The sequence below is a fragment of the Lynx canadensis genome, chromosome B1, assembly GCF_007474595.2.
Source record: "Lynx canadensis isolate LIC74 chromosome B1, mLynCan4.pri.v2, whole genome shotgun sequence".
Lineage (NCBI taxonomy): Eukaryota > Metazoa > Chordata > Mammalia > Carnivora > Felidae > Lynx > Lynx canadensis.
This window is the reverse complement of record NC_044306.2, coordinates 64,756,843-64,771,724: the sequence shown is the minus strand read 5'-3', so window position 1 is coordinate 64,771,724 and position 14,882 is coordinate 64,756,843. Positions and strand designations below refer to the sequence as shown.

Sequence of the window (14,882 nt, the reverse complement as noted above, 5' to 3'; positions counted from 1 at the left end):
ACATACTAAATATATATACATAAATATGAATTTGATGCTTAGTAAACATGTTTTCTTATAAACGCTCTCCCGAGCTCCCATTGTTTCCATTCAAGAAATTCATAAGCAATGAGATTTCCTTAGATTTGAGCAAGGTGTTTTTAAGTATAAGAAAAAAAAAAAAAATTACTGAGTACAATCCTCCACTAGAGGGTGCAATGATGTCACAAATGAAGATGAGAGGGAAAAAAAAGAAAGAACTGGACAGCTAGGTCTGTCTAGAGGGGAGATGTGCTAGGAGGTACTCTGGCAGATCCGCATCAGAATTGACATGGTAATAGTTAAAATGGTAAATTCTGAGGCTCTGTCCCAGATCTGTATGAGGATCTAGAAATCTGCATTCTCAATAAACATTCCCAACTGATTTTTATGTATGCTGAAATTTGAGGATTACTTTTCTGAGGAAATAAAAATTTAGGGAAATATTTTAGGGAGAAAGTGTAATTTCTAATATTTTTCCACAAGGGTGAAAATATTTCTACCTCCCTACCAACCCCCTCAACCCCCCCCCACCCCCCGCCAAAAAAAATTTCACCCTAATCTGGGCTGATTAGTATTGTCATGTAAGAACACAAATTACTTAGAGACTTAAGAGATGCACTTAAATAAAGTTTATTTTAAAATATTCAACCAATACTTGGTTGTCTGTCTTTTCTTGAGTTCATGGTGAAAAATACCATATCATACATTCTGGAAGAGAGATCAGTGTATTACCACTTCAGGCATGCTGAGCTGTCAGAAAATCTACGGTGCTGTGTCCGTGGGGATATTTCATTATGGGATGTGACTTCATAAAGAAAACAGAGAGAATAACTGGATCACATCCCATAAAATGGCATATTCCTTCTTCTCTACAGATTTAAGACCTTGCGTAGGACTCCTGGAATTGCCACTGCCCTCTATGATGTTCTTCCCCAGAAGAAATAAACATGCCTCAGAAATATACATTCCTCATGTTTATTTCATTTGTAAGTATCTCCTTTCCTCCATGTGCATGTGGGTCTTCATAGGCCATTGCTTGCTGGCTCTTTGTACCTAAAATGATCATAGCCTTGCAGTTTAGAAGAAAGTACCTATGTACTAAGCAGAATCATAGAGACTGGGAATATTAGAAGACCCAATTTTAAAAGACCCAAATTTAACCCCTCCCTTTCTACATGGGAAAACGGAGGCCCAAGAGAACTGAACTGATTTGCCCAGAGCAATACAGTAGGTTATATGTAGATTTTTTAAAACTCTATTGAATAGTAGATTTTTTCATTCAGGAGCTAATTACTGAAGCATCACAATGTGTCAGATATTTTCTAGGTGTAAGAACACAACCTAAATTCCTGCTTTCTTAGAGTTTACATTAGCATCATAATTGTGGAGCTTTGTGTATTAGAACAGGGAACTGTATTTGCCCATCAGACTTTGATTTCATAAATGCTTCTTTCTCTCAACTGTCTTGTGGTACATATGTGTGAATGTATATAGTTATCTTTCCAAACTATTCCTTCGGGTGGCAGCAAAGAAAAAAGCGAGTTTTCTCTGTGGCGTCTCTATTGTACAAAGTGTCAATTCTACTGACAGCTCATTGTCAATACTTATTTTTAGGAGTCAAAAAAAAATTTCTTCATCCTATTTCTAGCCTGCTTTAATAGTAGTGTCACATCTGAACACTGTATATAATGTTTTTATCATTGTAGCTGGTGTTTTTACTCTCATATAAAAATTTGAAATAAATTTGAAAAATAAATATCTCTTCTACTCCAGCTTAAATGGCAGCCAATGACCTTTACTCTAACTATTGATTCACATTTTAGATATAATAACGCAAAGATAACCAAATAAAAATCAGTTTTAGCAGCGTTTTGACATCCAGCATAATTAGTTGACTCAATATATTACTTTTAAGCTTGTTTTGCACTTTAGAGACTGAGCCTTTGCTAAGAGTGTTGTCCTAAAACTGAAGCCTTTTCATTAAAGAGCCAAGTTCCTTGGGATTTCTAGGGGTATATTAATTTTGTAAATTGTATGTAAAACGTTACATTTACTTTTTCTGGGGAGAGGTCCATATCCTTTCATTGAATTCTCAGAGAGGTCTGAGACACTTTGCAGATTGAGGGCCTTTGCTTTAAGCTGCCTTTCCCTTTAATTGATTTAATAGTAACCTATCCGCTTCTTACAAAATAAGGAAGCACTGGACCAGGGAAGGGTGGGAGGTACATATAATCTCTACAGGCTGGAAATGAAACTTATGGTTCGGGGACGTGACATGTTTGGAAAACAACCACAACTGGCCAGTTTCCTCATTTGCGGTACTCAGAATGAATTCCAAATCTCAAATGCCGATCCTCAGCCTACTGGTAGCTCCTTCTTGTTTGCAGGGGAATGTTCAACCGCATTCCTGCATTTTGCAGTATAGGAAAGGCAACCGTGTCCCGTCCTACCACACTCAACTCTTGTGTTCTTCCATTGAAGAAGTTGCTTTGAACCAAGGAAAGTTTCTGGGTGGCCAAAAATTTTATGTCCTTTTAGAGGATGCCGAAAACAACTTGTTCTGGACCTCCAGGTGCCCTTGCTGAGAAGTCTGTTTCAAGCAATGTATCCCTCATATCTGGTTGCTCTTTGTGTGGAATTTCTTGAGACACAAGTGATACTTGTTCACATTCTAGAATAGATTCCATTTTTCTTCCTAGCTTTTAAGACTCAGAAGTGAATATGAGAGTAATTCTTATTTAAAAGTTCTTATTTAATAGTTTATCTCCTCTCCCCCTGCCCCATCTCTTTGGAAATCTAATAAAAATGGGTTGGCCTGATTCCTTCTCCATGTCCTTAATTCCCAGTTATTAAAATTCTGATAAGACATCATTTTTCAGCAGATTCAGTTGTCCATTTCTCTGGTGCTACTGAATCCCTGCAAAGGGACAGGAATATGGTAAGCCAGTGGTAAGCCAATCTAATATTATTCTAATAATTTGTTCTTATAAAAACCAAGAGGTGAAGTTCAGTTATCCACATTGAAAATGGAGCAGGAATGTTTAATATTCCCATTTAAACATCCCCTTTCTATTAAAGATCATAAAATGCTTTCAATGCTTGAGCTGAGCATGATAAGAAGGAGAAAGAGGATAAGGTGAATTATGTGAAAATTTACACAGTTCTGCGGGATGCAGATTTGCTTGAGGAAACTGCAAAGACTCAGAGCGTGAGCAAGAGGTTAAAAGGCAAGAGGTGAGGTGGGAAGAGTGGGCAGGACCGGATGGTGAAGAGCCTTGAGTATCAACCCAAAGGCAGGGAAAATGGGGCCTGAGATTGACAGACATTCATGTGTGGGGAAAAGTAGATGTCCTTCCCAGATTTCCTTCTCAGAATTTGTTCAAAATAAATTTCTGTATGATTAGTTGGAGTGAAAATCAAGACCACAAGGAACATGGATGTGGGCTGATCTCTTTGAGTGAGACAATGGAGAAAGTTTGTCTATCCTGAGGAAAGGAGAAGATGGAGGGGTTGAGAGTGTTGTGGGGTAGCTGACAGAAGGCAGAAGCCCCTGGGCTTCATGGTGGGATTGCTCCCCCGCTACTGAGCTCACCAAATGGTGAGGTAAGTGAATTTGGGGACATAATCCACAAAGTGATTCATCTTGGAGATCAGATTTATATGAACAGAAGTGGGACAGTCTATATGGACAGAGTATGTAGAAACAGAAAGTAGGCTGCAGGCACTTCCAGAAAGCAGGTACAAGATGTGGATGGTCCCAGGCCATGGATTTGAGGTGTGGGCCAAGTTTAAGCAATCTCCAAGGACTAAGATAGAAAGGCTTTTAGAGCTTAGGGATACCAGGGTTTTTAAAAGGTCATTCTTATAGCTGTATGGAAGATAAAGTGGAGACAGAGAGTGATTAACTAGTAGTTTCTGCTACTAGTTTTTCCCTCCAGGAGAGGGAAAGAAGTGATGTCTTGACAGTGGGTCTTATTAAATATAACTTCTACTTTGGAGAACATTGATACCCTCATGCATAAATTCTCAACTTGCTGTCTTTAGACTAAATCCTCATTTATAACTGCATCACACCCTTCCTACTTCCTCTCCTCTTATCTAAGAGGACAAAGCATCCCTCTGCGGTCTAAATTAGTCACTTTCCATGACCCTTGACAATAGGTCTCATCTACAAGCCACTCTAGCAGGGGAGAACTTGGAGAATGGGTCTAACAGAGGACTACTTCGGGACACATGGTTCAAGAGACTGCAGAGTCTGAGTCACCTCACAAAGACCATCCATCCTGAACTTAAAAGACTCTGTCTTGTGCTCTGGCCTATCATTCATTCTATCACTGGAGCCCAGGAGGACAGGATTTTGTCTCCATGCACTGATCCCCCCATTGGCTACCAAAAAGGAGTGCCGCTTTCTGGGCCACAGTACTTTTCTCCTATCTGCATAGCAGGTACAGACACTCCCTTTTACAGTGTTCCAGAACATTTGCACGTATAGGGAGGGGCTAGAACCTTAAGTACAATGTTGAGTAAGAGTTCTATTTTTAAGTAAAAGGGAGACATTATGCTAATACACTTCAGTAAAAACAGTTTTTAAAAGGTAACGATATATCACGAATGTCATTGTATTTTATTTTTAATGGCTGCATATATGCTATCAAATAGCAACTGAAGTCTCTATTAGCATCTCACTAATAGAAATTTTGGTTATTTTGGTTATTTTTTGTCTATCCCAAAGTCATACAGATTTTCTCGTATGTTTTCTCCTGGAAGTATTATTGTTTTAGGTTTTACATTTGTTTGTTCACTGTTATAGCTAATACTGTGCCAAGAATTCATGTAGCAAAATATTGTGCACACCCATGATTACTTCATTAATGTAAATCTTTAGAAATAAAACTTAATGGAGACATCGTATTACATATTTAAGACTTCTGGTATGTGTCAAATTTGCTCTCTGGGAAAATTATTCCACTCTGAGCATGTTTGAAATGCCAATTTAACAGGATAAAATTGATACTAGATTGTTGTTGAAATGTTAATAGTTTAGATTGCTGTGTGTGTGTGTGTGTGTGTGTGTGTGTGTGTGTGTGTACTGATCATTTGCTTTTCCCCATATTTTTTTCCTCTTGGTTGCTTATTTTTGTTTTTTTTTTTTTTTTAATATTTAAGAACCTTATACATTTATCTCCAGTTAAACAACAACAACAACAACAACAACAACACAGTCTCTGGTTCTCTGCTCCACCAAAAGCCATTTACTTACTGCTTCACAGGCAACATTTTAGAATGCATATTCTACCTTTCTCTGAATGTCAACCCTTTCTTACTTTCTGTAGATTCTTCAACCCTCTGAAATCCAGCTGTCACAAATGTGGCCCCCCTGAAATGGTTCCTGCTAAAAATTACTGATGACCTCCTAATTTTATGTTTACTCAAAAGTCTTGTCTGTAGCACTCGACACTGCACTGCCGACTCTTCCAATTTCTTTTAAGCCTTAGGTTTCAAGAGTGTCACTCTTCACTGGTCTCTTGCCCCTTTCTGGCTGGTGCTGTTGAGCATGTCTGCTGGTTTCTCTTTTCCACTTGGCCCTACATCTGGGTCCCAGGGCTCCATCTTCCTCCACATTCTTATCATACCTCACTCCTCACTGATTCATCTGAGTCTGGGGCTTCCACGACCACAGATATCCTGATGACGTCCACCCACATTTCCCTCCGAGTCCAGATTCAACCTCTCTCAGACTCACCTCCTTTACTTCGCCGGCTCACAAGCATCTCAAACTCATGTGTTCTGACTGTACTTCTTATATTATTTCCCCAGATTTGTTCATCTGCATGTATATTCTTCCTTAGTTAATAATTAAAACCTTCACCTAATCAGTGGAGGCAGAAAGCTGAGAACCATCACGGGTTATTTCCTACACCTCATTTCTCATCTTCAGCTCTGGCAGTCGTTCAGTAACTAAACCCTATTAAGTTCCTTCCTCTCTGTCCCCTCAGCTACTGCTTTAATTAAGTCCATATTGTTTTCTAGCTTGCATGTTGTGCCTGGCTCAACTACATGGGCAATTCATTCTCCACACATTGCTGCAAAGCAATCTTTCAAAAGTCCAAATATATCAATTCATTATTTAATACCCTTACTGTCCTTCCCATGTCCTTCTTTAGCGAAGCATTGGATATAATCTGGCACTTGCTTCTGTTTAACTTCATCTATTATCTGTCTTAACAATAATATTAATAGCCTTACATTATTAATTTTCAAAAACTCTCAATGATGGGCATCCTATTATTACTTCCATTGTAGATGAGGATGGGAGGTTGAGAAACTTGCCTATGGTCATCCTTCTTTCTGGCAAAGCCAGCTATTTTCAATTTGTGAACTACTCATCCTGTGTGAATTTAAATGCACTGTTTTCTCGCATAGAATGTCTTCAAATGTTTACGTCTCATTGGGAGATATCTAGTTACCACTCATAACCAATTTCAACTCCCTCTCTACCTGGGAAGCATTTTCTAACCTTGCAGGCAGATGCGATCACTCCCTACTTTGACCTATAGAGACAGTGTAGAATAGTGCTTAAAACCTGACTTAGGCATAACATTGATTTAAGACTGAATCCCAGCTCCACTGGGTAAAAACAGACACCTCAGACAGTTTATTTAACTTCTCTAAGCCTGAGTTTTTTTCCCTTGTGACATTATGATAAGAATACCTATTTCATGTTTCTTGGGGGAGTTAAATGAGGCTGGGTACACAACAAAGCATGCAGCACAGTGCCTAACACCAGCAAACAGCCAGGAAATGCTGGCTGATTATTGTGGTCATTAACACAATGCATCTTAGAGTATAATTACTGTAAATGATATACACCTTTACCAAATTTACTTAATGGCAGCACAAGAGGAAAATTTCCCTAGGACCTCAGTGATCTGATAATCTATGTATTTGCTAAAATATTTACATTTGTATAAAATATTTATATCTGTATAAATTATTTAATTTACCACACTTCCTTCTTTGTTTTGGATGCTAAAACATTTGGAAGCAAATTATTCTTCCTGTCTAACTAGCACACAGGACCCGTGGTATGCATCTTCCTTATGTTTGTCTTAGGATTTTATTTCACTCGCTTCTTTTTCCTACAACCTCCTTAACCATTGGCTTCACTTTTTGGCATGTATTTCTGTAAGGAGGCTCAAATCCTTTGTGCATTGTGATGGAGTGCTAATAATTTTTGAAGGATATAACAGGAGAGGGCTGAGCTAAGTAACCTAAAAGGCTTTGTAGACTGACTGACGTTTGAATGCCTGACCTGTCAAATCACAATAATGGAAAGAAAATAATGCCAGTTCCTCAATAGTGGATATGATAATTTGTACTATTTTATATGGATAAAATTCTTTAGCTTGTTGAAATAAGAATGGCAGCTGAAAGGTGCCAAAGTAGGTTTTATCTAATAAACGTGCAACGTGAAAATGCTCTGAGCCATTAAGACCCACATAGAAACTTCATTTAAAGCCACATACTTGTGTTCTCAAACCTTTGGGAATCATGAAATGAAACATGGCTACCTTTTATGCAATCAACTTTTGAACAAAAATGTAAGGGGCAGGAAGTCTTATAAATATTTGAAAGACTAACTAGAAAGCCAGACCAACAGTACTGGATGAGTCACTAAGAATTACTTCTGATCACTACGTAAGTTAAATGTAGCCTGTGAGTTGTATTGCCAAGAGTAGGTTAAAAATAAAGTCTTCAAATTTTCAAACCTCAGAAAGAATCTTAACCTAACCCAATTTTTTTGTTAATAGTGAACTAGGAAAAGGGGTAAAATGATTCCTACTATCCTTTCATTGGGATTTTTAAAAAATGTTTGTTCATTTTGAGAGACAGAGAACGAGCGGGGAGTGGGGGGCAGGTAGGGGGGAGCAGGCAGAGAGAGAGGGAGACACTGAATTCGAAGCAGGTTCCAGGCTCTGAGCTGTCAGCGCAGAGCTGGATGCAGGGCTGTGACTCACAAACCATGAGATTCTGACCTGAGCCAAAGTCGGATGCGTAACCAAATGAGCCACCCAGGCACCCCAATTGGGATTTTCTTTTAAACCAACCACTCAAACAGCCCAGATATCTGAGGGAACACTTTCCGCCTGATGTCAGTCAGTCTCTGAGTTCCAGCATGATGCTAACCCAGGTTCTCAGAGAATAGTGGAGTCATATCAATAACATGGAAGAACGCTCAAAACTGGTCTTTGTCTCTTAAAAAAGGAGAAAATATACAACAGGTGGGTGATAGTAATTCCAGAAAGTACTTCATCTTTTAAGTGATTTAATTTCACAAACCATGAAAAAGCTGTTGATTGCAATCAATTTACATAGAAATTAGTCAAAATATGTCAACATTGTTACTAGAGCTTCAAAAAATGTAACTGCTTGTAGGAAACAACCTCACATCTCCTGGAAATGGGGAGATAGGACATAAATGCTACAGAATTATTTTAACTTCAATGCTTTAATACACACATTATCCCTCAAGTCAAATTATTCTACTGTAATGACACGATATCTTATAAAAAAAAAAAAGTAATAGCTTTGTGCATACAGGGGATGTTTGACCCTGTGTATTCTAAGAGATGATTGTGATTTAAGGTTTGCAACATGGAAATGGTTTTCTAGAGGGGAGAAAACATGAAGTGGGTTGCCTTGACAACATGGGTTAGTTGCATCAAGAAATCCATGGCAATGCAGGACCTTCTGGTATTTCAAGATTGCAAACTATCTACCAAATTATGTTAAAAGAAAACTAATCTCACGGTAAGGCAGTGTTACCTGACCTATGAAATACTAGTTCTCACTTTTTATCATGAACCTTGTTAGGAAACAGATGAAACATCCAAGTGGACAAGACATTCAGTCAGCAAAGCAGGCAAAAAAGCAGCAAGTGCAAGGTTTTATTTAAGAGTCTGCTCCCCTCCCCCCTAGACCCCGCCACATGCTAAGGGGAGCCCAGGAATTCCTGCATATTCTCTGAAAGTCCATTCTACTAAGAGGAATGTATCTTGCCCTGATTCCCTAGCAGTCTCCCACAAAGCCTCTCTAGGAGGAGTATCACCTGCCATATTGCATGTTCTTAAGTAATGAACATAATAAGGATTAACAACAAAGCTACTTATTAGTTGAATAGAAAACAAAACCTGTTAACATGTATGCCCTTAGTCCAATTATCTTGGCAGGACTGAGGAGAGATTTATCTGTAAATCATCAAGCCTCCAAGACAAAGCCTGTTTCAAAAACCTACGTTATTGAACAAGCTTGTTTCCCTCCCCCAGCAAGCACTGCTTTGTGGCACTGTTCTAAGTACACAATTTCGATACTCTGCTTCTAAAAAAATCACCATAAAGCAATTTTGAATGGGGAGTTTGGATTTTCCTTTCATAAATGATTTTTTCTAAGGTAAGCAGAACTATGCTTTTCGTTGGCTTAACGTGCAGTAGGATTTCGTTTTCAGCACAGTCTCATGCTGTGATTCATGTGATAGTGCTAGAGATGGGCTGAGTGAAAGAGACATACTGCGTGGCTGGGCTGACCTTCCCTTTTGTGCTGCCTAGCTTTAAAGATCATGGAAGGGAAGCGGGACCTGAGAGAGACATATTAGGAGCAGAGGAACTGCCTCTGTAATAACAAAGTTGAGAAGCACTAGCCCAAGCACACACGAAAGCTCGGAGAGTATAAATGGGTAGACAGAGACGGCTCCAAACAATGCAAGGCCAAGGTAACCTAGGGAAGTACACCACTGAATATGAAGGCTAAGAACAAAGAAAGGCTTTGTTCCAAGTTGCATTTATTTTTTTCTCCAGGCTAATAGGCAGCCTAATAGATAAACCCATCACCTGCATTAAAGGCCTGTGTTACTCATGAGGCTCTATATCTCTTGGAGGCAAAGCCCAACACTCCAAACCTATGAATAATTAAAAGGATGGCAAAGGATGAATGGACACTGCTTTTTATGAGCATGTTTAGAAGTGACAACACTACAGGCATAGCATCAACAATGGCTCAGAGACTAGATAGCTAGAAAAATGGGCACATTATTTGGGAAGTGTGCCAAAGAAGTAGTCATGGACAGCTTCTGATTTAATCCTAAACATAAGGCTTTCTCAATCAAGATAAGAATATCAGGGCACCTGGATGGCTGAGTTGGTTAAACCTCTGACCCTTGATTTCGGCTCAGGTCATAATCTCACGTCGTGAGATGGAGCCCTGAGTCCGGCTCTGTGCTGACATCACGGAGCCTGCTTGGGATCCTCTCTCTCACCCTCTGCCCCTCTCCCACTCACAAACTCTCTCAAAATAAATAAACATTAAAAAAGATAAGAATATCAAGAATTCAAGCAAATACCAAGCTATTACTTGCCTTCTTAGCCAAGTCCTTTAACCTTATCAATTGATACACTTTCCATGCAAACACTCATTGGACCACAGGAAAACAGGAATTTATCTAAGAAGACAGAACTCATCTTTCTCCAGTGACTTCAGTTCTCATAATAAGTGACCCATTTGATCTTTGGTTTACTTATTGTGACCACACATAAGTCAGTCTCACATGGGAGCTATTTGGGTGACATATGTGAGTCTATCTTGAGGTCACATTGAAGAAAATCCCTCTGTTTTAGAGAAGAAAACTAGATATATCTAAATAAAATCTATAGTTGGTGAAAATCAACAAGGATGACACAGAAGGAAATCTCCCATTCTGGTCCTTATTTTACACAAATGTGTAATTTTGAGTAAGACGGTTAATAATCTTTGGGTCTCGTGGTTTTTTTCCTTGTAAAATAAAAGGTTAGGGGCACCTGGATTGTTTAGTTGGTTGAGCGTCTGACTTCGTCTCAGGTCATGATCTCACAGTTTGTGAGTTCAAGCCCCACATCAGGCTCACTGCTGTCAGCGCAGAGCCCGCTTCAGATCCTCTGTCCCCTCCTCTCTGCCCCTCTTCTCACTCACACTCTCTCTTAAAAAAATAAATAAACATAAAAAAGAATGTTAGGTCTGCTGGTTTCCAATCTTATGTAGAGGCCAAAGGTTTTTCAGTTTCAGAAGCTATCAGAGGTCAAAGGGGAATGAAAAATAGGAAGGCTTCTGGGTCCCCCTCTTTTTACTTTTCTCACTGGTCTAATCAGAGTATTTCGGCTTTTACCTCTTTTGCTATTTACTCTTTTATTTAACATTTTAAACTAAACTTTTAATTTTGGAATAACTAGAAATTTATGGTTTCCCCTAATGTTCACATCTTAAAATACCATGATAACATTTGTCAAAGAAACCAACATTAGCTTCATAAATTTTAACTGAACTCTAGACTTTATTAGGATTTCACCAATTTTCTCACTTTTTCCTTTTAAATTTTTGTTAGATACTGTTCCCTGATGAAAGTTCCAAGGCCATCTTTCAGTGTTTGGCAACTATGGGAGAGATATAAAGGACAATCTCGTACCTGAGGCTTTCTTTCTGATACCATCAGAATGATTTAAAATTCTGAGTTAGGACTATTTTCTCCTTATTTAAGTCAATGCTACAGAAAGCATGGTTCTGCATTGGCATCACCCAGGAGCTTGTTAGGAATGCAAAATCTGAAGCTCCACCTGAGGTCCACTGAATCATCAAAACTTGATTCATATTTTGATAATTATTTCCATAAATTTATAGGAAAAGCTCATTTTAAAGGCTGCATAGAATTTCATTGTATAACAGTCTCTTGCTCTACCCTTCTGCACCCTTCTTTACCATCATCTAGAAGCAATCACTTAAAATATGGGAGGTGATGCTTCTGATATTTACCTCTAGCATTTAATATAAATTACTTCTGCTATTAACTCACTGATGCTACACATCATATTTTGATCCATTATTTTTTTTTTATTTAAAGAATTTTTTTAACATTTATTCATTTTTGAGAGACAGAGACAGAGTGTGAGTGAGGAGGGGCAGAGAGAGAGGGAGACACAGAATCTGCAGCAGGCTCCAGGCTATGAGCTGTCAACACAGAGTCTGACCCGGGGCTTAAACTCACGGACTGCAAGATAATGACCTGAGCCAAAGTCAGACACTTAACTGAGCCACCCAGGCGCCCCTTGATCTGTTATTGTTGTTGATGATTTAATGCTAACCAGAGTCTTCCTCACTCACATCCACACTCCCAGGGTAACTGAATGGCTATTTTGGTTAAATCAGTATAAGAAATTATATTATAACTATATAAAAGAGTATTCATTAAGAAGTCAAGTATTACTCTAGAGGACTGTTTTTTTCAGTGTCATCTGGGGGCCCTTTTAAGGGAGCAGGTGTCAAAACTATTTGCTAATTCTTAAAGATTTGTGAATGGTAAGATGTTCCAGGAGGTACGTGATGTATCACAACAGACTGAACGCGGAAGCACAGATGAGATGTCAGTTGTTTTCTGTTAGGCCAGACATGAAAGAGATCTGCAAAATGAAAACCAACTGAACTCTTCTCATTGAATAGTTTTTGTTTTGGAAAATACAATTTTTCACAGAAATAGACTTAACATGTAAATGTTTCAGGTTAACTTAAAATGATTTAGTAAGTATATGTGCGACCATTTCTCAGTTTCAGTTTCTAATACGGTAAACATTGATAGATATAACCCTCATAGACTAAAGCTCTTTGCTGTCTTCAATAATCTGCAAGAGTGTAAAAGAAGTATTGAGGCCAGAAAGCCTGAGAATTGCTTCTCTAGAGAAATAATTCACCTTATCAATAAAGTTCTATTGCTTTTTAAAGAGAATTCCTTTTTATTTGCTAAGGATGTACCTACCTTATTTTTTATACCCTTCATTGCATCTATCCAAAGCCCTTCAATTTTATTTCTTAAGCAAATCAGATATCCTATCAAACTGATTTTTTTCCAGGGACCTCTAACCTTGAGGCTTCTGTTTTATTCTACATTCTAAGCTGGTCACTGTCATGGTCTCTTTTTCTATTTTTTCTTTTTTCTTTTTTCCCCTTCTGCTCTCCTCTTCTGCATCCTTCCCTGTGGTGATTGCTTTCAAATGGCATAGAAATGGTTGGTGCACAACCTTTGTCCTGGAAGCTCCTTTGCTCCCCTGCTTTGTTGCTTCCTGTGCTTCTCCAATCCTAAGGTTTTTCCTGTATCCAGTTGCTTATTTTGCTCAAGCATTTCCTTGAAAAGTTCCCTAAGAGGGCATGGGATATAAGTTTCAGAATCCTTGCAGTGCCTGAACATCTTTATTCTATTCTTATGTTTTATAGGTGTACCTGCTGATTACTAAAGTTGTGGATGAATATTTCTTTAGAATATTCAAATTCTTACTGCATCGTCTCTTAAGCATGCGTTGTTGAGAAGACCACCATAATACTGATTACAATGGGGTTCACCAGAAGCTCCTTGGAGGCTTCCAGAATTTACCATTTTTTATTTATACTTTGTATTCTGATTTTTTACAGTAGCATACCTTTAGCTAAGTCTTTGTTCATTTGTGCTGGATAATCATACCCTTCGTGTTGCAGAAGCAACCTTGCATTATTTCTTTGATAATTTTCTCTGCCTTCTTCTTTATTTTAAGCACAAGGGAATTTTCTTAATCCAATTCTAGCCTTCTTTTATTAAGCCTTTATAAAAACTGTTTTACTCCTTTTTTTGCCCTTTTATTTTAGTTTCTGAAATACTTGCTCAACTTTCTTTTTCAAGCATTTCACTGAATGTTTCTTATTAGCTACTTGACTTCTAAGGGATTTCCAAAAATCTACTCTTTCATTTTTTCTAAATTGATGGGAGCTTGAAACATAAATATGCAACTTAACCAATTGAGATTTCTTTGTCAAGTTCTGATGCCAATGCTAGAGCAGCTTCCTGAAGAATACTGAAAAACTCATCCTTTCCCTCCCCACTGAAGTGTTTATTTATTTTTTTAAAAATTTTTTAACGTTTTATTTATTTTTGAGACAGGGAGAGACAGAGCATGAACAGGGGAGGGTCAGAGAGAGGGAGACACAGAATCTGAAACAGGCTCCAGGCTCTGAGCTGTCAGCACAGAGCCCGACATGGGGCTCGAACTCACGGACCGTGAGATCATGACCTGAGCCGAAGTTGGCTGCTTAACTGACTGAGCCACCCAGGCGCCCTGTGGAAGTGTTTAAATATCACTTGGGTTGTATGTTACAAGTTTCAAGCCCTGACACCATCCAATTTCCACAAAAATCTAAATGCTTTATGAAGGAGGTAAATGATGACCAATGAAGAGCAGGCCTTCTTAATTTGTCATGACTTTGGTTGGGGTGTCTCTGAACTAAACTCAATGGGTAAACTTGGAGCTTAATTTCTGCTACTTCCTCAAAGGGACTCGATCACTGTCTGATTCAGAAATTTGGATGAAGAGATACTCAATGGGAAGACAGAAGATACGGGCCCTGAGAAAAGGTGAAGGGATTATTTTTCTTACGGAATAATCCCTATGCTTGGTGCCTTTTGACTTGAATCAGCCCATTAAAGGTGTTAGGAAATACCTTTGTGATGATCAGGCCTTGGATCACAGGCCTTCCTCAAGAGCTGTGTGGCTGAGGTAGAAAGACCGAGGATCATGTCAGCCAGCCCCTCTTAGTTGGGGCACCTTAAGGAAGAGATACTTATTTAGGCTGTGGGATCATCTTCCCCAGGTGAGGCACCCAGTTGCACAGGGAATTGTGGTCTAAGGAAAATGGTGGGGGGAGCAGTTTAAGGTTCAGGGCCAGAAGGCTTAGGTGCATCAGGTGCATGGCACTGGAACTCAGGACTCACAGGACAAGTGTCCACAGCAGCTGTGGGTCAGGGGGCCTTTCCCTCTGTC

At 38.9% G+C, this 14,882-nt stretch overlaps 1 protein-coding gene across 1 annotated transcript in view; it reads right to left on the bottom strand.

Annotated features, from left to right (window-relative positions):
• MARCHF1 (membrane associated ring-CH-type finger 1) overlaps nt 1-14,882 on the bottom strand; it is an 89,759-nt gene that overhangs the window by 26,830 nt on the left and 48,047 nt on the right. The window lies entirely within an intron of this gene.